General features: G+C 38.2%; 1 protein-coding gene and 1 non-coding gene across 3 annotated transcripts in view; both read left to right on the forward strand.

Moving 5' to 3' along the window:
- MTHFD2L (methylenetetrahydrofolate dehydrogenase (NADP+ dependent) 2 like) overlaps positions 1 to 24,764 on the forward strand; it is a 460,807-nt gene that overhangs the window by 84,831 nt on the left and 351,212 nt on the right. The window lies entirely within an intron of this gene.
- On the forward strand, positions 13,342 to 13,449 carry LOC125924089 (U6 spliceosomal RNA). Its single transcript, XR_007458273.1, has one exon. It is a non-coding gene; the product is annotated as a U6 spliceosomal RNA (small nuclear RNA).

Here is a 24,764-nt window from a genome sequence, read left to right on the forward strand (position 1 = left end):
TGTTTGACCATTGTGTACGATCATGTACAGTGACAGAAGACAGGCTTGATCCAAGCCCACAGCAGCTCAGGGCCCTAGCTGTTGGTGTGCTGCTCTCCCATGACTGCACAGTGTCTTCCAAGCCAAATACGTGGCAATGGATGTCAGGCCAGCCATGTACAGATGTCAGGCCAGCTGCGTACAGCTGGAAGGACTACCTCTGAGTGTGTGTACAGTGATGGGAGTCACTCATAGGGTCTCAGCTGATGTCTTGCACTCTACAGCTGCAGAGACCTGCACTGGCTGCCAGTGTGGTTCCTGGGGGAGAAATCAGGGAGAAACTTAGGCGACTGGCATTAGTGAGTGTGAATGTCTGTGGGCTGAAAGCCGGTGAAATCTTTAAGGGATAGTCCATGGCAAGTTGCTGGTCACTGGTTTTTTTCAGTGGCAAAAGATGCTGAATTTGTCTGCTCAGCAGATCACTGTGAGCTGTGATTGCCATCCCTGTGGTTACTGGTAACCCCTGCTTTTCTTCCTTGTTCCTTGCCATCTCTGTATCTCTTAGTTTTGCTGATCTGAGTTGGGTGAAACCAAAGTGAATCCTTTGTACAGTGCCCTGCAAGGCTAGAGCAGCTGTTCACTCACTGTGTTCTTATTTTCCCAGTAAGCGTAACTTTTCTACAGGAGAGCTCTCTGTTGGCACCCCCCCAATGATGACTTGGAGGGTAGGATAATGTAGGCAAAATGAAACTGTCTTGCTTCTTGTTTGTGTGAGGTATTTATTGTCAGATTTTTTTGTTCTGTTAGATTTTTAAGAGGACTACAGAGCTCTTCCAGAGATGTTTTGTTTGTGGCTAGCTATCTAGTTGTTGATCTTTGTGGGGAGACAAAAGCTGGGGTCTCCTAGGTTGTTATTTTGGTGCTATCACTCCTACATTGACCCTCTTAAAAAGCACGACTCTGAATTCTTTCCATAAGTTTGGAGAAATATTCACACTGCAATAAGTTGACTTTTCATATGTTTATATGTGAAAGAAAAAAAGAAATCTACCAAGCCATTTGCAATTTTATGGGAATAAAATCCTACTCTTTGTAATTCCTAAAGTTTTTCCCACCAGGGTGCTTAAGTGGCTCCGTGGGTTAGGCATCCAAGTCTTGATTTTGGCTCAGGTCATGGTCTCATGATTGGTGAGCTCCACATTGGGTTCCGTGCTCACATCACAGAGCCTGCTTGGGATACTCTCTCTCCCTCTTCCTCTGCCCCTTCCATGTTCCCGTGCTTTCTCAAAATAAATAAATAAGCTAACAAAAGAAAGAAAGAAAGAAAGAAAGAAAGAAAGAAAGAAAGTTATTCCAACCGAAAAATTCACACTTATGTTTTAAATATTTATTTCAGGTATCTCTTTTATGTGTCATATTTCTCTGAGAGCTTAAGATAATCAGCTCAAAATAGATTCAGATGATCAAGGTTTCATAACAAATAAATGAAATTAATAATTGTTGCAGAATAGGTATTATCTTAGAAGTAGTATGGCTTTACAAATCCTTTGAATAAAGCTAGTCCTTCTCTACCTTTGGGATTGTAAAGCTGAAAGATTGGATTAGCAAGAGTCATTCCAGAGAATTTCACCAAAAGAAGAAGAAGAAGAAGAAACAGAGACTCTTTCTTACGTGAATTTACCTCTTTCATTCTAGAATTTTCATTTGAATTTTACAAAGGACTTTGCTCTATGAAATCAAAATACAGAGTTGCCATATTTTTTCTGATAGCAAGCTTCACAGAACTTGTGACATGGGTATGTATGTTGTGAAATGAAATTGTAATATAAGCAAATTTGATTTCACAAAATATTCAAGAGGTCACAGCATAAAATTTGTTTCATTTGAAGTATTCACTTCTCTTTTCTTTGAAATATACAAATTCAAAAAGTTAAACATCAAGCCAAGTATTTTGAGAACTTCCCTCTTTTAAACATTGTTGGGAAACATTGCCCTTTTTAACAAACCGGTTTTATTTTGGTAGATAATAGCCTATCTCTAAATAATGTGTTTGAATCAAGATTTTTTTAATTTTATACATTTTAATTGACTTTCCACTGATGTTTTGATATTAGACTGATGGTACAATCTCCTTAATTTTGCCTGTCATGTTCTATTCTATGATTAAGCCATCTGGATTTGTTAAGTATCAACTTTGTACACCATTAAACAGTGTTTACCTATTCAGAGCACAGGCACTGCTAATTTTCTATGGGCAGGATGATTGCAATTCTAGGCTCTGACTGGAAAGTACCTCTTTTCTCCCTCAAATTCCCCATCTATGTACACTCCTATGCCTGAAATTCTTTTCTGGGGATAACTGACCTTTACTCTTCGTTAGGCATTTGGATTAAAATGCCAAAAACCATGGCTCTATCTCTCAGCCAGACATAAACAATTATAGTAAGATGTGCATAACTGAGATCAGATCTTTTATCTCAGAAAAAAAAATATTTTGATGATGAGGAAGTGCCAGAAGGAAAAGGGAGAGATTTGGCGATGATAGTTAGGTAAACAGGAAGAAAGGTCCCCTCCCTCATAGCTTGATCATGAACTAGCCTTGCCTATTAACTTTTGCGATCACTACTTTTGGTTTCACTGTGGTACCCTAGTGTTTCACCCTCGGAACATATGGCCAATTACCTACCAACCGATCTAGTGTCAGAAGTGAAACATTAGCATTTCAAAAGACAAACACACTTTTGCCCACCCTGGGTGGAACAAGAAGTTAAGCAGATAGAATACACAGGTGTGGCTTGGCATTATATTTTATACGGACTAAATTTCTAGGAAACAGGTAATTAAGTAATAATTCCTGCCTTTACGGTAATTCCCAGAATAGAGTTTTGGAGAAGCCATTTCAAATCTATGATTACTCAATAGGGGCAAACAGTTGATATTCTTAAAAGTTCATTTCTGGTGCTTTGGGCTACATCACCTCTTCCATATATATTCTATTGCCATTAAGGCAGAGAATCTTCTTTTTGTAGGAACACAGAAGAATGATCATCTCTGGAAATCCCTAGAAATTAGTATATACTATTTGTTCATTTGTGTTTTTAAAGAGAACATCAAACAGTTTATAAATATTTGAGGTCAAGACAGTTTTGATACATGATTAAGATGCAAAAATGGCTATGAAAAACTGAGGAAAACTATAAAGTATACACCAGACAGTAAGAAAAGATCTTTGTTCCCCAGGATGCCAGACTTACCATAGGAACTCCCATCTTTGTATGTTCCTTTATTCTCCACTTCATAGTTTTCTTTTTTTTTTTATTTTTTTTAATGTTTTTATTTATTTTTGAGACAGAGAGGGACAGAGCATGAGCAGGGGAGGGGCAGAAAGAGAGGGAGACACAGAATCTGGAGCAGGCTCCAGGCTCTGAGTTGTCAGCCCAGAGTCCGACGCGAGGCCCAAACTCACAGACTATGAGATCATGACCTGAGCTGAAGTCAGATGCTTAACCGACTGAGCCACCCAGGAGCCTGTCCACCTCATAGTTTTCTACTGCTTCAAAAAAAAGCACAGAATTGGGGCACCTGGGTGACTCAGTTGGTTTAGCATCCAACTTCGGCTCAGGTCATGATCTCACGGCTTGTGGGTTCGAGCCCTGCATCCGGCTCTGTGCTGATGGCTAAGAGCCTGGAGCTTGCATCGGATTCTATGTCTCCCTCTCTTTCTTCCCTTCCCCCACTCACGCTCTGTCTCTGTGTCTCAAAAATAAATAGACATTAAAAAATTATATTAAAAAAAAGCACAGAATTGTTTTTTAAAACAAAGTTAACAGAAATATATATTTTCAATAATATATTGAATAATATATTCAATATATTCAATAATAATCCCTTCCTCTGGGAATTCTTCTGGGAGGGACATCAGTGTGACACACAGAAGAGTCATCTCTGCATTTACCATATCCTCAAAGAGGCAGTGAAGATCTTTGAGTTCCCAGCCCCAAATATATTTGATACAATGTTAGGTATAGCGATGGCCTGAACACTTCTTTTATGTTTTTGAGAATGAAGGTTGTGGAGGTGATTTTTGCAACTAAAATATGGTGATGCTTACCATAATAGCCAACAACCGCATATAGTCATGTCTCTGCTATTTTTAGAAGTCCCTGAGGAAATTCCCAGCCTCAGAAGAAAGTTAGGCAAGGCTTCAGTAAGAACGAAAGACCAGAAAGTACCAAGAAAGGCTATAGATACTGCCACAGATAGATTGAAAACAAAACTCATTTTTCAGCTAGACATAGATTGCAAAGCTTCTGAAGTAGTAAATCATTTATATAAAGGGCAGAGATTGATCCACGGATGCAGCGGAGAGTTAACCTGGTTATGCAATTTACAAATTACAGGGCTTCCTCCCCTCAGCCTGTCTGTGAATATTTTTCCCCATTCACCTGTTATTGATTCATGACACCTTCATTTTGGGAGTTGCTGGGAAGGGGATGACAAATCCAGGGGAATACTTCACTAGGATAAATTGATTTGTCAGGTAGCTTCTGCTGACATTGTGTGCTCATGGGTTTAAAGCTTTTAGTGATCCCCTAGTAACAGGCCATCTCAATGGGGCAGGCACAGTGTTTTAGTTAGCCCCCCAAAAGGTCTCTGCTCCTGGTCTTTCTGGCATCAGCTGGCCCAGTGCTAAGCTGTTCTTTCAGTTTGGTGAAGCCAACAGATGGAAACAGAACTGACTACTCTCTTTCCAACTTTTCCTGTCCTGTGACACATAAATTCCTCCATTCCTAGGAGCTGAAAACAGCCCTTCTGTATCTTCTCCATTCCAACCTAGGTGCTTAGTTGTCCTAGTCAATTTATAGTGCTAAGAAAAGAAATTCAAAATTTGGAAAGAAGATGACTGCATAACTTTTCAGAGCCTTAGTAGAGTATTATCTGACAAGCCTATGTAAGTTAAATCTCTCTCTCTAGGTGATGTAGTTTGTTGTTGCCATTGTATTTTTTAAGATATAATTGACATAGAACATTATTTTAGTGTCAGGTGTACAACATAATGATGGGTGTAATACATAATACAACATACGACATAATAGTGGATGTGATTTTGTTTGATTTTGCATTTACTATAATTGTGTCCATCCTCTGCGGTTAGAGGTCAATTTGTAGAGGATTGATAAGTACAAATTGTTTTTGTCCAGTAGAAAAAATAACATCAAAGTTGTAGCTTTATTACCTTGTGAAATCCTGATCAGTTTTTATCTAGTTTTGCAATTTAGCTTCGACATTCTCTTTTCCAATGGTTGCATACATCTCTTCTGTCTTTCTTTGAACCAATGTTTATCATCCCTCTACTTTTCTAAATAATGAGTTAAATAACTCATTAGGCACTTTATCACTTTAGGTCTGAGCCGCAGTTTTAAATTATTTTTAAGTGTATTTTCATGATAATATTGTGAGTCTGTAATTTGAGTTACTTATCCTTTCTGGGAACTTAAGATTTCTTTCCTCTCACTACTCTTTAGGACTTTTTCTTTACTCCCTCCTCTCTGAGGCTAAATATTCTTCCTCTTCCCAGAAATACCTTTTGATCCCAAGTTCAAGGCAGCTAAACTTTGTTCAAAAAATAAAATCCTGGGGCGCCTGGGTGGCTTGGTCGGTTAAGCGTCCGACTTCGGCTCAGGTCATGATCTCATGGTCCGTGGGTTCGAGCCCCGCGTTGGGCTCTCTGCTGACAGCTCAGACCCTGGAGCCTGTTTCGGATTCTGTGTCTCCCTCTCTCTCTGCTCCTCCCCTGTTCATGGTCTGTCTCTCTCTGTCTCAAAAATAAATAAACGTTAAAAAAATTAAAAAAAAAAAAGTAAAATCCTACGCAACTTAGAAGAGAAGATGTAAAAGGTGGGGATTGAATTTGTAGTCCTGAACTTGTAGTCCTAGATTAACGCTGAGGAGGAGACTTGTGTGACGAGATCAAGATTCCATGACTGTAAAAAGTAGAATACAATTTATAGCCTTGCAGTCATCAAAAAATTCCAATATACTTGGATGACAAGTTATCCATATGAAACTTTGGTAAAACCAGATAGTCTAAAAAGCAGGATTTATATTTTAAATGATGCACAGATATAATTTAAGAAAAGCCTACTCTGAGAAGGTACTGTGTGTGTCATGGGGACAAGTGAATCAGAAGTTCAAGAAGAAACAGTCATTACTTTGGGGAATAAAGAGTGCTCTCTGATGAGACACTAATTTATTAATTGTGATATCATCTCTAAATTTTCCAGAAACTTTCAGAAGGCAAAAAAAAATAGATTTTCCTACTATAGTTCAGGAAGGCGTGGATTGATTTCTAAAGGTCCTTTTAAAAAATAATACAACGTAGGGGCGCCTGGGTGGCTCAGTCAGTTGAGCGCCCAACTTCGGCTCAGGTCATGATCTCGCGGTTTGTGAGTTGAAGCCCTGAGTCTGCTCTGTGCTGACAGCTCAGAGCCTGGAGCCTGTTTCAGATTCTGTGTCTCCCTCTCTCTGCCCCTCGCCCGCTCATCCTCTGTCTCTCTCTCTCTCTCTGTCAAAAATTAATAAACATAAAAAAAATTTAAAAATAATAATACAACCCACAGTAATACCAAGTTTATTTTTTGAACTTGCCATTTCACTTAACACTTGTAAATGAAGATACTTCATTGCTTATTTAAACACTAGTAAAATAAATAAACATTACGGAAAGCCTTGTTGTTTTCATATATGATGTCAATGAACCCACAGATTTTGCACTGGCAGAGCTAGTATGGTCACACTATAAGGTGTGACGGTACAGGCTTACCTTACCCTAAATGTAAATTCCCACATCTGTCTTCTTTCCTTCCTCTTTCCCATAAATATGCTTTAAGTGCTTACATAAGTCTAGTCGTTTGATCAGGGACTATGGATCAAGTGGAAAACAGGAAGAAACAGTCTTTTAGTCACATTGGACGTTCAACCTAATGAGAAAGCCAAATGATAAGCTAGTAATTGCACACACAAAAAACCTGCAACTGTAAAAGTATTTCAAGAAGAGTACATCATCCTATTAGTACACATAGAAGCAAAAGTTTGTAAGATAATACTTACCTTTATTAGGTGCAACCCACTCTGACATTCTTCTACTCCATTCTGTTCTATTTCCTTTTTTAAAAATGCTAGTCAGGAGCACCTGGGTGGCTGAGTCAGTTAAGCGTCCGACTTCGGCTCAGGTCATGATCTCACATTGTGATTTCGAGCCCCGCATCAGGCTCTGTGCTGACAGCTCAGAGCCTGGAGCCTGCTTCGGATTCTGTGTCTCCCTCTGTCTCTGCTCCTCCCCAGCTCTCTCTCTCTCTCTCTCTCTCAAAAATAAAGAAACATTTTTAAAAAATTTTAAATGCTAGTCATAAATTCCTAAATTTATTTAATAACCTACTACCAGGGGTAGGGGGGGCAGGGTAGGGAATTTGACTTAGTCAACAAAGTCAGAGAAGGCTTCCCGATGGAAATGATGATTGAGCCAAGGTCAAAGGATGAGTAAGAGTTAATTAGGTGAAAGAAGGGAGGATACAGCAGCTGTAAAACCTGAGGCCAATGAAAATAGATGTGTCCTTGGGACTGAAGGAAGGGAAGTGTCTGACTGCAAGGCAGAGAGCAAGGTGCCTGGTGTCTGATGAGGTAGAGAGACAAGTAGCCAATACCAGGCAGGATTTTGCAGGCCATGTTAAGGATTGTTGTCTTTGAGAACAATGAGATGGCTTTGAAGATTTATTCTTTGAAAAGATTATTGAGCTAATAGTGCAAAAATAAGGGTAAGGATGAATGTGAGTAGAACACTTAGGGTAAGGGAAAACCATAGCTTGGATTTAAGTAGATAACAGTGGATATGGAAAGAAGAGTCTTTACAGCATTAAAAATTAATTCGTATTATAACACAAACAGAGTGGTTTATAATACTGATTCCCAAACACATGTCAATTTCTACAGAATCAATCACCTGGAGAAATTGACAATATAGATTCCTGGGTTCTGCTGTCAAAGATTTTGATTTGACGAGCCTGTGGTGGAGCTTTGATATATGTATATATATTTTAAAGTCCCGTGAGGATTCTGATGTGCAACTAGGATAGGGAACTATTCAGAGGATACTTGTCCTCTTCATTGTAGACTCATTTCCATAAGGGACACAATCCAGTTCTCTGATGGTAAATACCATCCATGTGATAATCACTCCCAAATTTACATCATGCAAGCCAAACCTCTTGTTCAACTACACACTCCTACATCCAACTGTTGAATATTTGAAATGTTTACTTGAATAAACGAATAGGAATTTCTAACAGTAACATGACCAAAATAAAACTTTAAATCTGAAGCCATTCCTCACCTAATCCTCTTGACATTCCTATTTCAGTCATGGCAACTTCATGCTTCCACCTGCTCAGGCTAATCTCAGAGCCATTCTTAAAACATCACGTGTGTCATACCTTGAATCCAATTCATCAAGTCCTAGAGCTAACACTCTACCTTTCAAAGTCACCCCAACTCAATAACTTCTCACCAGCTCTAAGGATCCCACTATAAATAAAGGTATTATCATCTTACACCTAAGTTGTTATAAAAGCTTTCACACTGATCTTTTTTCATCTTTCTTTGTTCCTCTGTGTTCTATTTTTCACATAGTACATGGTAAACTTTGAAAAAGTAAGAGCGATTATTTCAATCTTCTGTTCAAAATCCTCCAAATGACTCTGTCATTCACCTAAAGGAAATCCAAAGTTCTCATCATGCCCTACAAGTCACAAATCCTCCAATCTTACCACCTCTAATTACTTACTAATAATTCTCAGAGACACTAGTCTTTAAATATAGTAAGCAAACTTCCATGCTGGGATCTTTGCACCTGCTGTTCTCTCTGCCTGGAATGCTTTTTTCTTCCCCAAAGCCTTTAAAGTCTGTCCACTTATTTCAGCTTTTTGTTCAAATATCATTGCATTAGAGTCTTTCTTAGGACGCTCTATATCATATATACAGATGCATCATCCATGCACACTTTTTTCCCCCTTATTCATCAACTGTCACCCCCAGTATAATACTTGTTCCTTGACAGAGGAAAGTTGATTGATCTATTGTTATGTCTTCAGTGCTGGGAGCATTGTTTGGTACTTAGGAGAAGCTCAATAAATAGTTGATGAATGAATAAATGTCGTGGAGAAGAGATGGTGAGACATATAAAACATGGACGGGGATGGGTGGCATGAGCATGGAAAGTTCATGATGGCATCTTTGACACACCTGCCTTGTCATTGAAATAAGTCAAATTCCATCCTCAGCAGATAAAGTTGTGCACATGCAAAGTGGGCCTTAGGAGAGGCAAGGAAGGCTATCAGGCATCAGTTATCTGAATTGGGTCTGCTGTCAGAAGGTCAGGTTTTGAACTACAGTTCCACCATGTTCCCGTGTGATGTTAGCCAAGCCACTCAGCCTCTCTAAACTTCTATGTGCTTATCTAAAAATGGGCTAAAGGAGTTTGTTGTTAGCAGGATTAAATAAAGATAATTCATAAAATGTACTTGACACAAAGTAGTTGTCATTAAATATTAGCTGCTGTTTATTATTACATGATAGAGTGGGGCTGGCTAATGGTGAAATAATGAAGGAAAGAGAAAAGGATCAGAAGAGCCAAGACATTGGGCTTTCTCTATAGCAAATATTTAGATAACCAAGGTATTTCTCACCTGTTAGAATGCTTGTTTAGAGTAAGAAGTAAATGGCATGGCAACAGTCACAATCTTTCTAGTACTGACCTAGTTAGACCTTTAGAGTTCATGAACAGAGGTAAGGCATAATTAGATCAAATGCCAGATGAAAAGAGGAAGACAGTTGAGAAAAACAAAAAGGCCTGATTCAGCAGAGGATTTAGTGCGTCATGTTATACCATATCCTGTTATTTTTGTCAGCCATTAACTAGTTACCATGTGTTCTAGCAGCATAATGAGAGTTAGGACTAATTTATTCGACACCAGTAACCATTGCCAGAGGCCACTAACTCCAGCTTTAGTTAACATGGCCATCAGATGATGAAGAAAAGTACAAACAAGAGATCTCTTTATAATCCCTGCATGTGGAAAAATGATAGATGAATTGTAGCATTGTGTAGATACAGAATTATATTTTTGTATCCAATAATAAATAAATAAAAAGCTTTGTGTTTTATTATATTTACTCTGTCATTTCTACTTTCTCCCCGTTTCCCCAATATATACACCTTTAGTAGGTTGGTAAATCCAAATATTAGTTCACATCCAATCATAGCATTTAAGATTTCTATGATTCATACACATGCTTGAATAGACGCAGATAAATTCACAATTTTAGTATTTGCCAAAACATTAAATACTAAGATTATTGTATCACAAGTATCAACATGATTAAGGCAACCAGATTGCGGAAACCTCTCTCAGAGATGACTGATCTCAGAAACGGAAATGCGCAGTTGGGCATTAATATTGTTTTTATTGGGAAACTCCTATTTGGCACTCTAACATCTCATACTGCTAAATCAACAGACAGCTCATTCTTACCTTTGTCATTAAGTATCAGGGGTTTTCCATAAGCCCTAATGTTTGATGAGTTGACCAGTAATAAATAAATCTTTAAGTAAAACATTGAAGCAAAATAGTCTCATTGTTGAATGTGAAACAAATGTCTTAGTGTAAAATTCAAGGTTTAAATCACATCTGCTTTGGGACTCTGAGGAAAAGTATCTGCTCTGAAGATAGATATTAAGTAGATCTTGGAAAGGCTTTCCCTGTGTGTCCATCCATACAGAAAGAAGGCTGATACAAATCCCTATTGTGGTGGCCAACTGTGGCATAAACAAAACAACCATCAACCAACCAACTAGGGCTATACCAGGATGAGGTCTGACCCAGGCTTACAGCTGAGTGGATCAACTTGCCTGCCAGGCCTTTCTGTGATAAGAAGAAGACAAAGAAAGACGTGAATGAGGCTGCACTGATGATAAATCAGGAGGAAAAGTCTCTGGTGCTCTTTAATTCCTCACAAAAGGCAGAATGTTGGCCTAGTCATTGAGCCATGGACAGGTGCTAGAAAGGCAAGGCACAAGGCAAGCATGAAACATGCTGTCACAGCAGATTATCTCTAGCCAGTGCTACTCTGGATCGTGATAAATCAACTATAACTGGGCAACTTCTCAACGCCTGGAAACTAACATCTGAAAATGGTTTAGGGGTGAGGGGAATATATAAATGCAAGAGCCATTTCTAGAGAATAACAGACTTCATAACTTAATAACATCTTACATGCCAAAAGCCCACCTAGCCTGTTATAGCCTCGACACTTATGTTTAAGGCATTAAGTATTGTGTGTTTCAGGCAGGTTTGATGTCTCAGGCGCAGAGGAAGAGAGAGGAATCACACATTTCCCCATCTCAGACATCACTATCCCTAGATAGAATTAGTGGGGGCATCCTTCCCAAATTGTGAACTAAGGGTTTGTATAACCTAACAAACTAAAGAGTTCATATGGACCCTTCCTATGTCTCCTGATCTTGACAATACCACCTGCAGATGATGGAACAGTTGTTTCACCACTTTTCTTGCTGTATCAGAGCCTTTAGATGAGTACATAACCTTTACAAGAAAACGTGAATACATCGGCCTAGGGTTTGTGGGAACTGTCCAAGGTGGCAAAGAAAGAGACTCCCTTAGGAACTAATCTCTAAATCAGTAATCTCTAAGTAACCTATATAGTTATCCAAGTTTAAAAACAAAGTAAAAAGAGGGAATTTTTCCATAAGTAGAAGCCCCAGTTTTTTCTTAGTTTTCCAGGCACGCTTCTCTGAGGTTTGGGCTATAATTCAGGAATTATAGTAATTGGATAGGTCTTAATGTTCATGATAGACTCTCTGACGTATCAAAAACTGTGTTTGTAGTCACAGGACTACATCTTTCTGGCAGGAAGCTAAATAATCTTGGAAAAATATAGCTGAAATAATCAGCTAAAAGAGAAAAAGACTAATGAACACAAGGTCCTCCTCTGAGGGCTGTTCAATGACCAAAGATTATGAATATCTCTGAGACTGTAGTCTTACTGTTAAAGATTATTGAGCAGATATTTGGAATATGGAGAAGAGAGAAAAGGAAAGGGAAGGGAAGGGAAATGAATGGAAAAGAAGGATATATATGTTAAATCCACCAAAAGACAGGAGAAAACAGAAATCTCTGAAAAACCTATTTCTGAAGATCGTGGAGAGAGGATAAATGGAGCAGATTCTGGAAGATTAAGGTTCACTTAGAAAATATGAAGGGGCACCTGGATGGCTCAGTCAGTTAAGCGTCCTACTTCAGCTCAGGTCATGATCTCACCATTCGTGAATTCGAGCCCCGCATCAGGCTCTATGCTGATAGCTCAGAGCCTGGAACCTGCTTCAGATTCTGTGTCTCCCTCTCTCTCTGCCCCTCCCCTGCTCACACCCTCTCTTTCTCTCAAAAATAAATAAACATTTTTTAAACATTTTAAAAAGAAAATATGAGAAGATACTAGCTGAAGCTAAGTTGGTCTTCTGTGTACGCATAGGTGAACTGAGAATGCTGAGTGACTGCCCCATCACCCTAATTTTTGGTGGTAGTAGCTAGAATTGGGGAGAAGCAAGATAGAGAAGTGGTATTTTGAGACTTAAAATAGGGACAAAAGGAGAAGATTACAAAGGCATCCATGGGATCTCAACTCATACCTTGGTTATAGGCACTGATGTGGTCATGACAGCATGTTGAAATCATGTCTTCCACACTGAAAGCTTTGGGGGTTGTGACTAGCCAAGGTTCCTTCCCTGAGTAGAGTTTTCACATCCTCAGTCCTTGAAAGACCAAGATCCTAGTGACATACTTGCATCTCTGCTACCACCCTGAGGCAACTTAGCTACCCACCAGAAGACCGCTGCTTGGAACTAAGAAAATGGCCTCTCAAAATCAGAGAAGAGACATAGGGATAGTAATAGTACAGAGATTTAGTCTCTTAATGACAAACTAGACTCTCAAGTACTAAAATCTATTCTCTTACTGCTAAGCCTCTATCAGAGAATAAACTGAGGGTAGAAGGAAGGAAGGAAAAATTTTGGGACCTTTTTCTGATTACCATCTGCCCTTCCTATCACTTACTGTTATACGACAATAGCCTCGCCCCTCCTACAGTTGGTGATCAATAATGTCTAGGGAATGAATGTATTAATAAGTTAATTCAGAAAAATGGGTCTTTGTGGTTTGAGTCCTGGTGCTTTTTCAAGCAAGGGTACATTATGGAAAGATTGAAATTCTTTGGTTATATTGTGAAATCGCAGTGCTTACTTTGGCAGCACATATTTCTAAACTTGGAACAATACAGAGAAGAGTAGCATGGCCCCCGTGCAAGGAAGGCATGCCAATTTGTGAGGCATTCAACATTGGTTAAAGGGGATTAAGAGGACACTTATATAGATGAGCACTGAATAATATATAGAATTGTTTACTCATTATATGGTATGCCTGAACCTAGTACGACTAGTGTAGCTAACTGTATGTTAATTATACTTCAATTTTCAAAATCGTGATATTGTAACAAGAAAGGAATGGATCATATGAATACTATATCGCATGGGAGTCCAACACGGACTATAGTAGTAATGACATTGATAGGACGATTTTTATCCTCTCTCATGTCCTGGTACGTTATCACAAGAGTAGTCTGGTAAAAATCAGTCACCTCACCTACTAGAAACTAGAGGTGGGGAGAGAAGAAAATGATTGATTGTTTCTTTTTCTTTTGAGGATCCTTTTTAGAAGACTCTAGGAATTGAGTTCAAATAGCTTTTAATTGATGAAAGCTAAATGATCTATGAATAGTAGAATGTATCAAAGGGGAATTCATGGCCAGGGTTACTGTACTTTATGTGAAATGAATATTGGCTATTCACAAGGCAAATAAGACATCAAAATGTTAAACGACTGTGAAAGTGTTAGAATAAACATGGGATAATTGCTTTATTAAAGATTAGTAACCTGAAGGCACCTGTTACCGAGTTGTTGGCTAACAATTGGCCAGAGAGTTAGAATAGGATCCCACAACCCAAATGCCTCATCAATTGGAAAATAATTCTGGAAAATATCACGTGAATAACTGTTGAGTATGATACTGTTTTTTTTTTTTAATTTTTTTTTTCAACGTTTATTTATTTTTGGGACAGAGAGAGACAGAGCATGAATGGGGGAGGGGCAGAGAGAGAGGGAGACACAGAATCTGAAACAGGCTCCAGGCTCTGAGCCATCAGCCCAGAGCCTGACGCGGGATACTGTTAACTGTCTACCTAAGGTTGGCCAAAAAGCTGGCCCCCATGCCAAGCAAGATGCATTTTTTGGCTTGTTACAAAATTCGTATTTAGAATGAAGATGCTATTACTGGGTGCCAGCAGAGGATGAAAAATGAGGAAAATCCACCTTTGTGTCCTCAGTGAGGTTTCTCATGCATTTAAACAGATGTCTCAGGAGATGTTCTCAGAAGCCCCTGATAGGTTTCAGTACTTACTGAAGAAATTATCAGTGGCGAGACTCTCTAGAGAAGGTAGGGTGCTCCAGCATTGGGCGGTGGCAGTGATAGTGGGTACTTCTTGTTCCAGCTTCAGCAATTCTCATGAAAGCGCCCACGGTCCAGCATCGCAAGGAGTAAAGCAAACAGTGGCATCCATGATCATCGGGGAAGCTTGTGTTGTCTGCACCAGCCTGGTTCTGCTGTGTGGTTTTAGACATTTTTCTTGGCATGTATCTTTTGGCCTGGCTCTTTGGCTTTGCCGCATCTATTTAACACATGTCTTTTCTGTTTACATTGTTATTTCTTATTTGTAACTAATGACGCCATTGCCTTTAGCAAGGTATTAGAGGCACATGAGCGTCTGCATGAAGTCTCTTTGAACAGATCTCTGAAAAGGGCCAGCTTTGTGAAGCTTTTATGTACAATGTGAAGCAGATTGCACTCCAGGAGGGAGTGAACAGCAACGAGAAGTGACAGCTGACAGCACTGTCTAGCTGTATCCCACTAAATATGGCATAAAGACTTTCCCTAGGAACCAGTATGGCCCTAGGATCAGAAACTGCCATTTACAAGATAGGTAGCAAGACAATCAAGCTCTCTGGAACTGTGTTTTCCTTACATGTATTCAAAGAATAATGGCATTTGTTTTGTAGGCTGTTCTAGGAATGATAGAAATCAATATGAAGTACTGAGCCAAATCCTGGAGATGAGAAGGGATCAGACATGCAGAAAAGAAGGAAATGACTGAAACATGAGGACAGATACTCTCAGACTGGAGACCACCAAATATTGGAGTCCTCGAGCCACTTTTCTAGACCAGGGCCTCTTTCTAGCTCTCCCACTAGGTGGATTCCATGAGTAATTTTTTATGCTGATGTCACTCACACAACAGCTCTAGCACAGACCTCTTTCCTGAGTTTCACACTCACATACAACTTCCTTTTTGATGCTTTCACTTGGATATTTCTATGCCTAAAAGAGAACTCTCATTTTCACAACCATCTAAACATGTTCCTTCTCCAGTCTTTTACCTCTAAGTAAATATTGTTACCTTACACTCAATTTTTCCCATCAAACAACTAGAAATAATTCTTGAATTTTCTTTGCCTGCATCCAATCCATCAGCATGTATGGAAGGTTGCATCTCCAAATATATTCATAATCTTCCAACATCTCTACATCTCCATTTGATATTCCCATCAAACTTCTCATCCAGGCAGGGGTGGACAAACTTCTGTAAAGAACCAGACAGTAAATATTTTTGCTTTGTAGACTGTATGGTCCCTGTCAAAATTATTCAATATTGTCACTGTAGCACGAAAACAGTCATAGGCAATGTGCGTGAAAATCACCATTGGCTGTGTTTCAATACAACTTTATTTACAAAAACATGTGCCAGACCCATGAACGACAGCTTGCCTACTGTTCTCCTAAACTGTTAGAATTGCCTTTTAGTTTGTGTTTCTGTGTCCAAATTTCACACTAGCGTTTCATGCAGAAGTTAGATGTTTTTTAAAACATAAAACAACTCCTATCTTCTTACAACATAAAATATTTGAAAGGCTTTTCATTACAAATAAAATAAAGTGTGAATTCTGTTCCTTGGCCTAGAAGTTTCTGTATGACTTGGCTTGCTTATCCTTCTGACCTAACTCACACTGCTCTTCCTCTTTCTAACCAAATTCCAGCCATCGCCAGCCTCCTTTTACTTATTAAAACACAAGCGCTTTCCTACCTCTGTCCTTACTTTTCTTTCTGCCTGAAGCCCTCTTCACTAGGCTGTTTGCAGAGCTCTGCCATTTTGATGCTTCTGATGTCAGCTTAAAATGTCATCTCCTCAGTGGCCATTATTCTAACGTAAGCACTCCCGGTCCCTGTTCCTTTTTACCAAGCTATGAAATAGCATCTATCACATATTGCAATTTCTATCTTGTTTCCTTGATGTTCTATTTTGACCTCTTTCGCTGGATTATAAATTGACCACCCTGTTCATCATTGTATACTGATAAACAATGGAGATTTTTCAATAAATACAAGTTGTGTATAAGAATGAATGAATTAGGGGCGCCTGACTGGCTCAGTTGGTTGAGTGTCTGTCTCTTGATTTGGCCCAGGTCATGATCTCATGGTTCATGATAACCGAGTGCCACATCAAACTCTGTGCTAAGAGCATGGAGGCTGCTTGGGATTCTCTCTGTCCCTCTCTCTGCCCCTCCCCTGTTTGCACTTTCTCTATTTCTCTCAAAATACATAAACATTTTTTTTAAAAAGCTTAAAGAAAGAAAGAAAGAAAGAAAGAGAAATGAGGGGAGGAGGGGAGGGAGGGAGGAAGGGAGGAAGGAAGAATTGGATGCTCACAGTCACTGATCATCAGGGTAATACAAATAAAAACTACAATGAGATATCACCTCACATCTGTCAGAATGGCTCAAATCAACAACAGAAGAATGAATGAATTAGAACAAGACAAAGCTAGGGACCAATATAGAAGGGTCTGAAGACAGGGAGATGTGAGTTGAGGAACTTTCTATCAGAGAAAGAGCACTTGAAGAGAACAGGTCAGGAAAATTTTAAACTACTGCTGAGGGGAACAGGAGAAAGAGCTGACCAAGAGAAAATAAAAGCTTTTACATGGCATTGCATCAGCAGAAAGAATCTGGAGAACATGAAGTACTATAATCTGAATGAGTATATGATTTTTACAAATCTGCTTGACACGTGGTAGCCATTATTGTTGTTATTACTATAGGCTTATGAAAATTTTTTATTGTTACAAAGATCTATAAGGGCATATTCTGAACCCTTGATAAGAGAAAGGTGCCAAAAAGGGCATTCTAAGCACTAATTTGCTAGTCTTTTTTTTAAATTATTTAATGTTTTTTTAATATTTATTTTTGAGAGGGAGAGGGAGAGGGAGAGGGAGAGGGAGAGAGAGAGAGAGAGAGAGAGAGAGCAGGGGAGGGGCAGAAAGAGAGGAAGACACAGAATATGAAGCAGGCTCCAGGCTCTGGGCTGTTAGCACAGAGCTCAATGCAGGGCTCGAACTCATGAATCGTGAGATCATGACTTGAGCCGAAGTCAGACTCTGAGACACCCAGGTGCCCCTAATTATTTAATGTTTTAAAATAGTGCTTCTAAAACCTAGTATACACAAAAATCTCCTGGAGAGCTTATTAAAACACAAATCCCTAGCAACCTCTCCACCACCCCAATTCTTATATAGTACTGCTAGGGCAAGGCCCCCAAATATTTTTTAAATTTTTTATGGGGATATGATTTATATACCAGAAAACTCACCCTTTTAATGCATGCAATTCAGTCCCTTTTAGTATGCTCACAAAGTTCTGCAACTATCACCACTAATTCCAGAACATTTTCATCATTCCCAAAAGAAACTCCATACCCATTAAAAGTGTCTCTTCATTCCTCCCTTTGTCTAGCCCCAGGACACCACTATGGATTTATCTACTCTGGACATGTTATATAAATGGAATCATACAATATATAGCTTTCTGTGTCTGTCTTCTTTCACTTAACATAAGGTTTCCCAAGTTCATCCACATTGTAGCATAAAACAGTCATTTCAATGGCTAACTAATATTCCCCTGTATAGATATACCACCTTTTGTTTATCCGTTTGTCAGTTGATGGACATTTGGGTGGTTTCCATTTTTTTGTTATTACGAACAATACTGCTATGAACACTCATGGACAAGTTTTTGTGAGGACATATTGTTTCAATATGTTTGAATATATTCAATAGATTCAATAGATTCCTAAGATTGGAATTACTGGTTCACATAGTAATTCTATATTTAACATTTTAAGGAACTGCTAACTTATTTTCTGCAGGTGCCACACTATTTATATTCCTACCAGCAAAGTAGGAATGTTCCATTTTCTCCACACACTCACAAAAGTCACAATACTGACTTTTTGATTACAGTGTTCCTAGTCAGTATAAATTAGCATTTCATTGTGGTTTCTTACTTGCATTTTCCTAAAACAATAATGATGTTGAATACTTTTTCATTTTCTCATTGGCCTCTTTTTAAAAAGCTTTTATTTTAATTCCTGTTAGATAATATACAGTGTTATATTAGTTTCAGGTGTATGATATAGTGATTCAACAGTCCCATACCACACCTGGTGCTCATCACAAGTGCCCTCCTTCATCCCTGTCACCTATTTCACCCATCCCCCTACCCTTCTCTCCTCTGGTAACCATCAGTTTGTTCTCTACGGTTCGGTTTGCCTGTCTCTCTCTTTTTTCTCTTTGCAAGTTCGTTTTGTTTCTTAAATTCCACGTATGAGTGAAATCATATGGTCTTTCACTGTTGGTAGGAATCCAAATTGGTGCAGCCACTCTGGAAAACAGGATAGAGATTCCTCAAACAGTTAAAAGTAGAACTAACCTATGATCCAGCAATTGCACTACTAGGTATTTTCCCAAAGAATACCAAAATACTAATTCAAAGGGGTACGTGCACGTCAATGTTTATAGCAACATTATCTAAAATAGCCAAATAATGGACACAGCCCAAGTGTCCATTGACTAATGAAGGGGTAAAGAAGATATGGTATATACACAATGGAATATTACTCAGCCACGAAAAAGAATGAAATCTTGCCATTTGCAATGACATAGATAGAGATAAAGAGTACTACGTTAAGCAGAATAAGTCAATCAGAGAACAGTAAAGGTCATTTGTACATTTTCTCTGAAGAAATGTACATTAGAATTTTTTTTCCATTTTTAATTGGGTCATTTGTCTTTTTAGTATTGAGTTGTAAGAGTTCTTTATATATTCTTGATACTAGATGCTTATCATATGTATGATATGCAAATATTTTCTACCGTTACGTGGATTGCCTTTTCACTTTCTTTATTATGTCCTGTGATAAAAGTCCTTTATTTTGGTGAAGTGCAATTTATCTATTTTTTTCCTTGTTTCTTTGTTCTTTTGGTGTCATATCTAAGAAACCATTGTTTGGGCACCTGGGTGGCTTAGTCGGTTAAGTGTCCAACCTCAGCTCAGGTCATGATCCCACCGCTGGTGAGTTCCAGCCCCGAATCGGGCTCTGTGCTGACAGCTCAAAACCTGGAGCCTGTTTCAGATTCTGTGTCTCCCTGTCTGTCTGCCCCTCCCCCACTCACGCTCTATCTCTCTCTCTCTCAAAAATAAATAAAAATTAAATTCTTTTAAATAATATTTTAAAGAGAAACCGTTGCTTAATTCAAGGTCATGAAGACTAACATCTATGGTATCTATGTTTTCTCCTAAGAGTCATGTAGTTTTAGCACTTATATTTATGTCTTTGATTCATTTAGAATTAATTTTTGTGTCTGAGGTGAAGTAGAGGTCCCTTTAGTCTTTTGCATGTGCATGCATATCCAGTTGTTCACCACCATTTGCTGAAAAGGCTTTCTCTCCCCCATTTAATTGGCATGGCACCTTTGTTGAAAACCAGTTGATCACACATTTATTATGGATTTATTTCTGGACTCTCTCCTCTATTGCACTGGTCTGTTTGTCTACCTTTAAGCCAGTAGCACATAGCCTTGATTACTGTGGCTTTGTAGGAAGTTATGAAATTGAGAAATGTGAGGTCTCCAACTTTTCCTTCTTTTTCAAGATTACTTTTGGCTCTTCTTGATTGTCCTGCATTTCTGTATGAATTTCAAGAGCAACTTGTCAGTTAGACTGTCTTTTTAACTCTTCAGTCTCTGTGGGTAGAAGGAAAGGATGCCTGTTTGCTTATAAGGATATGTTTTTTGTTGTTGTCTTGGGATTTGCTTGTGGTTAGGCATATAAGGTTTTAGTGCATAACTGATAAAGGACCCTGGGCTGCCATTGCTGGACTGTAAACAATTCCTTTAGTTTACGTTCTAATATTAATTTTGAGGGTCTATGAATTTATTATATCAGGATAAAAAGGAAGAAGAGTTTATGAATTTTTTCCTCAAAAAAATATATCCGCTACTGACCCAACATGCCAAGATCTCTTCCTCTGAGGAAAGCAACAACAAATGTTTTCAGGGAGAATATGTCCAGTATAGAATATGTCAAGTATGAACTGACAACAACTTCCTCTCTTACCTGTGTCCTTACCAGAGCAAAGGTAAACGTAGATGGAGGGATTGCCAAAGGTATTTGGCAACCCTACTGATTGTAGCCTCAGCATATACTAAAAGTCAGATGATGGCAAAAAGAAGGCTGAAGAACTTTTTCAGTAAAAAAAAAAAAAAAAAAAAAAAAAAAATTCTTAAAGAAATAAATGATTCAAGAATCTGAACCAAAATAGGATTAAAATCCTTTAAAAAGGATTTAAAAAGAAACAGGCATTCCAAGCAAAATTTTAGATAAATAAATCAGAACTAATTTTGCTCCCAGAAGTATTATCTTTTATTCTAATAGTATTACTCTACAATTGTGATAATCTAGGAAGAGAAAGGAATCTAAAACTGGGATGAGTCCAGGTTGGCGTGGTTGATTCTCTGGCCCCAATGGCAGAAGACATCCAATGCAAATGTGAAACATGCCTGTTGAATATAAAACCAAGGAGATTTAATTCAGTCTTGTAGTTCATATACACTTAAGTCAAAGTTAAGGGATTATTAGAGTCAGCTATTGCAGTCTTGAAACAGGTTTATGCAAGGGGATAATATTTTGAAATATTAACTAATGTGTTCCCCTCGTATCTGCCAGCAGATTGCAGAGTTAGCAGATTCTACCCAAAATTGTCACTCCCAGGGAGCCATCTGGAACCTAACCTAAAACCTGAAAATCTCCATTCAAATGAGCACTATATATGACCTTTGTTGAAATATATACTTTCTTCTGGTGGCCACTTTTGAAGACATACCCAAAGAATCATTTGGTATGCCATTCATTGAGCATCAAGACGTAATCATGACTATCCATCTAAACTTTGTTCAGCTTCTTTCTAAATTATGCCATGTAGATAACCCAGTTTTCAGGATCCCACCTATATATAATCTCAAAATAAAAAGTGAAATATTTCTAGAGTGTTCATGATGGTATAGAAAGGAAAGCCTGAATATGTAGTGGGGCAGAACTAAAGAGAAACTAACTGAAATTCTCCCCCTTTCCCAAGTCACAAGACTGGTGACACTCACTGCTACACACACGTATATACTAATTTTTTATACTTGTAATGCTCCTAATAATGCTGCTCCTGGTTTTGTTTCTGGTTTTTGTATGTTTGTTTTCGAGACTTGGTTAAGAGTTATGGCTGCCTATAGATATTTCATATGCGGTGGAGATTCTAGATGCTCAAAAAATATGTAGGTAAAAGAAGGGAGAGATTTAAAACAGCTAAAAAAATAGGAAGGAAGCATCCCAATTGGTCAATGCTATGGACTGTAACCAACGCACCAGTAATTGAGTATAGATTCAAGTGCAGCAAGCTAGTCCTTTTGTAAAACTCATTGGCTGTACCCTGAACATTTATAGAATTTGAGGAGTAGTAAATAGGTATAAAATAGCTGGTGACGGGAAAATTTCACCCTTCTGAGTCATGACAGAGTATGGCATATAATCTGTGTACATTGCAAGAAGAAAAAATGAAAAGAAATGTACATATAATGAAAATCTCTTGCTAGTGACGGAACTGAAGTTAAATTTTAAGGCAATAAAATGAGACATTCTTCCTAGAAGCTTCTGCACAGGGTTGAGAGACAAAAAAGCTAAAAAGTGGGCAAAGAGGAAGGAGTATTTAATATTTAGGTTCACTGTCAGATGAATGAATGAAATTAACTTTGAACCCATGAAGTTACTCTGTGAGACTCTTACTGAAATATCATCTTACTTAACTTTACTACCACACAGTAATAGTTGCCGTAATATTTAACACTATTTAGCTCCTTACACTTCATTAAAAGCTTTCCAGGTCTTTCCTTCATGGCCACGATGGAAAAACTGCTACTAAATTTGCCCTTCTGCCAAAGACAATTAAAATCTAACCAAATTCATTAGGCAATCGCTTTCAGGCTCTGCACAAGAGACAGTGAAGAATCGTAATCACTGAAAGGGAAACACGTTGTGTGAACCCCTCAATCATTCTTCCATTCTGTGTTCAGGGATCTTTAACCTTCAAGGAGGAGGAAACCAAATAGAGCTCAAGCAGAGTGGATTTCTGAAGTAATTGCAATTGGTGTGGCAGGGAACTAGGGAAAATGGAATACTGCAGTTCCCTGGCCAAAGGCTGCTACAGGATGAGGCACTGAGGCTTAGAGAATACAGCCTGCTATGTGATTATGAGCTGGATAGTAATATCTGGAATATAGCAACGCTAGGAATGTTGCAACTTTGGCCTAGAAAGAGTAGAGACCTTGTCTGAATATCTCCATTATTCAAGTGAGATGCCAAAGTCCCTAAGATGTGTGCCCTAAAATCAAGGACAGATCCCAGGATTAAATACAAAACCAAATAGAAAAATAACCCATCCTGCAAGGACCAAAATAATCTACTGACACTGTAATACTATTCAGAACAAAAGTCAATACCCTTTAAAAGGAAACAACATTATTCCAACTCCTGACAATGTTGTATGTACAATGTTCTGCATATCGTCAAATATCACTAGACATATGAAGAAAAATATGACAAAAGCAAAAAGGAAAGAGGTAACTTAAAATAGACTGAAGCTAAAGCAGATGTTGGGATTGGCATACAAGGATTTTAAAACAGCAGTTATGAATATTTCCAAGAATTAAAAAATATATCATAATTAGTGAATAGAGGAGACATATCAATAAGAAAATGGCAACTATAAAACATGGAAATTTTAGAACTAAAAAGTGCAAAATTAGAAATCACAAAATAAGCATGAGAAGTAGGACACAGACATCAAAAAAAGCCCTTAAAATATAATTAGTAAACCAAAAACAATACGATAGGCTTAAAATTAGCCACATCAATAATTACATTAATGGAAATCAACTGAAACTTACAATATTTTAAGGACAATTCTGTAGAAGTTGCACGTAAGCTAGAGAAAACTGCCATCCTTCCATGACTGGGTATGGCTTATTCCCTCCTTGATATTTGTGTGCTAAGATTGCAAGTATGTAGGGGCACCTGCCTGGCTCGTCTGTGGTACATGTGACTCTTGTTCTTGGGGTTGTGAGTTCAAGCCCCACATTGGGTGTAGAGATTACTTTTTAAAAAATCCCAGCAAAAAGGCAGAGTTTGTGATGAGCACTGTGTTTTGTATATAAGTGATGAATCATTAAATTCTGCACCTGGAACTAATATTTCACTGTAAGTGCACTAACTGGAAATTAAATTAAAACTTGGGAAGGAGGGAGGCAGAGGTTATTAGACTAGATAAACACAACAGGACAAAATTACAAATTATCCAGAAGAAATGCACTTTAAATATAACGGCACATATACATTGAAAGTTATTGGATCGAAAAAGCCATACCATGTAATAAGTAATCATACAAAGCCTAGAATGGTCTTACTAAAATTAGCCAAAATATACTTCAGTTAAAGGAGTTTTTCACCCTAGAATACCAGAGATTTAAAAAAGGACATTTTTATAATGATAAAGAGACAATTCATCAAGAAAATATAACAATCCTAAATATGTATGGTCCTAATACAAAGCTTTAAATTACATGAAACAAAACTTATCTTCAATCACAGTTAAGAGATTTTAGTACCACTTAATAATTGACAGGAGCAGACGAAAATATCAGTTAATAGACGTTTTCAACAACCCTATTAATCAACTTCACCTACTTGAAAGGAAGTAAGTCTCACTATTTCAACATTACATTATGCTGGAAGTTTTAGCCAGTGCAATAATGCAAGGAAAAGAAATAAAGGCATAAAAGATTGGAAAAGAAGAAGTAAAACTGTCTTTTTTTTTTTTTAATTTTTTTTTTCTTTTTCAACGTTTTTTATTTATTTTTGGGACAGAGAGAGACATAGCATGAACGGGGGAGGGGCAGAGAGAGAGGGAGACACAGAATCGGAAACAGGCTCCAGGCTCCGAGCCATCAGCCCAGAGCCCGACGCAGGGCTCGAACTCACGGACCGCGAGATCGTGACCTGGCTGAAGTCGGACGCTTAACCGACTGCGCCACCCAGGTGCCCCAAAACTGTCTTTATTTACAGATTAAATAATCTTTTGTGTGGAAAACTCTAATAAAACAATCAACAAAA

This window comes from Panthera uncia, chromosome B1 (assembly GCF_023721935.1).
Source record: "Panthera uncia isolate 11264 chromosome B1, Puncia_PCG_1.0, whole genome shotgun sequence".
NCBI classification, from domain to species: Eukaryota; Metazoa; Chordata; class Mammalia; order Carnivora; family Felidae; genus Panthera; species Panthera uncia.